Below are 1,944 nucleotides of genomic sequence, written 5' to 3'. Positions count from 1 at the left end.
CCCTTCACAAAACGGTGCTGACTGTCCCTAATCAAATTATTCCTTTCTAGAAATTATAAATCCTATCTCTTATAATCCTTTCCAAAACTTTGCCCACAACAGAAGTAAGGCTCACCGGTCTATAATTACCAGGGTTGTCCCTACTCCCCTTCTTGAACAAGGGGACAACATTTGCTATCCTCCAGTCTTCTGGCACTGTTCCTGTAGACAATGATGACACAAAGATCAAAGCCAAAGGCTCTGCAATCTCCTCTCCAGCCTCCCAGAGAATCCTAGGATGAATCCCATCCGGCCCAGGGGACTTATCTATTTTTACCCTTTCCAGAATTGCTAACACCTCCTCCTTATGAACCTCAATCCTGCCCAGTCCAACAGCCTGCATCTCAGTACTCCCCTCGATAACACTGTCCCTCTCCTGTGTGAATATCAACAAAAAATATTCATTTAGTGTCTCTCCCATCTCTTCAGACTCCACGCACAACTTCCCCCTACTGTCCTTGACTGGCCCTAATCTTACCCGAGTCATTCTTTTACTCCTGACATACCTATAGAAAGCTTTAGGGTTTTCCTTGATCCTAGATGCCAAAGACTTCACATGTCCCCTCCTGGCTCTTCTTAACTTTTTCTTTAGGTCCTTCAGTGAGTCATTAGGTTACATTTTAGCTTCATTTGAAGCAATTTTTAAAAGCGGCATCTCGGCCTTTTGGCTTAGATGCAAATGAGATCAAGCCTTGGTGGAGGTGCAATGCCTGCTCCAATCAGCTTGGATCATGTAGATCAAGCCCAAGACAGGAGGTGAGAGCCCTGTCTGACAAGACAGGGCTCTCTAATGGCTTCAGCATGGCTAGTGGAAGGCTGTGGACTTTCAGTGACAGAGAGATGGCCTTGCAGGGTGCTTCAGAGGAGCTCTGGACCTTGAAAACACAGCTTTGGATTTCACCACATTGTGTGGGTGCTAGCAGTCTGGGCTGGCTATTGCAAGCAGCAGCAGTAGCAGCAGATGTGGGAGAACAGTTGCTGTTATCCTGAGAGAGGACAGCACGTTTACGTTCCACTGAGCCAATGCCTCCCTCCTGGGGTGAGTGCCTCAGCAACCTTAGCAGTACATTAGAGGAGAGATCACAGGGCTGTAGGGCCCTGTAAAGCCTCTATGAATACTGGTGAGTGCAGTCATGATGGCAGCAATCTGAGCCAGAAAATGTCTTCCTTTGTTTTTTTATTTGGTTTTTAATTTGCACCATTTTTGCTAACAAGTTCAGGGTATCTACAGCAGTGGTTCAAGTGAGTTTAATTTTTTGGTGTGAAGTATATTTTTTTAAATTCAATCAAATCAAGTCCAATTCAGAGTCTCAACAAGTTGAGACATTCCCGATCCAAGCTGACGAGACAGGGCTCTCACCTCCTGTCTTGGGCTTGATCTACATGATCCAAGCTGATTGGAGCAGGCATTGCACCTCCTCCAAGGCTTGATCTCATTTGCATCTCAGCCAAAAGGCCGAGATGCCGCTTTTAAAAATTGCTTCAAGTGAAGCTAAAATGTAACCTAATGACTTCAACCAAGCGCAGCATGTCGATACTACACTTGATTTTAGCCAAAAGGCTGAGAAGCAATTTTTGGTGTGAAGTATTTAGTCAGCTTTGTGCTGATAGAACAGATCATGCAGTAAATTCAAAGCCATCAATGTCCCTGTTTATACTCTGGAGATTAGCGTGCTGGTCAGAATGACCCAAACTGAAAATGATTTTTCCAGGGTTTGTGCAGAAACACAATCTACAAGTTGCTTCTCTGTAGGAGGAATGCATTCTGATATCCCTGTGCTTTTTCTCTTTTAGAAAAAATGCATTTCAGATCAGATGAACAGCCATTTAATGTAAGTCTCAGAAAATTATGCGCACACACATCTGTAGCAATTACATGTGTTTTCTGAGGGCTGATCAGATTAA

The 1,944-nt window shown here is 44.2% G+C and overlaps 1 non-coding gene across 1 annotated transcript; it reads right to left on the bottom strand.

The window, feature by feature from the left end:
* Positions 1-1,413: 1,413 nt before the first annotated feature.
* Positions 1,414-1,612, bottom strand: LOC144494554 (U2 spliceosomal RNA). The gene has a single exon (XR_013498100.1). It is a non-coding gene; the product is annotated as a U2 spliceosomal RNA (small nuclear RNA).
* Positions 1,613-1,944: the final 332 nt, after the last annotated feature.

This window comes from Mustelus asterias, chromosome 5 (assembly GCF_964213995.1).
Source record: "Mustelus asterias chromosome 5, sMusAst1.hap1.1, whole genome shotgun sequence".
NCBI classification, from domain to species: Eukaryota; Metazoa; Chordata; class Chondrichthyes; order Carcharhiniformes; family Triakidae; genus Mustelus; species Mustelus asterias.
Note: the sequence above shows the minus strand (reverse complement) of the source record. Positions and strands in the feature narration are given on the sequence as shown.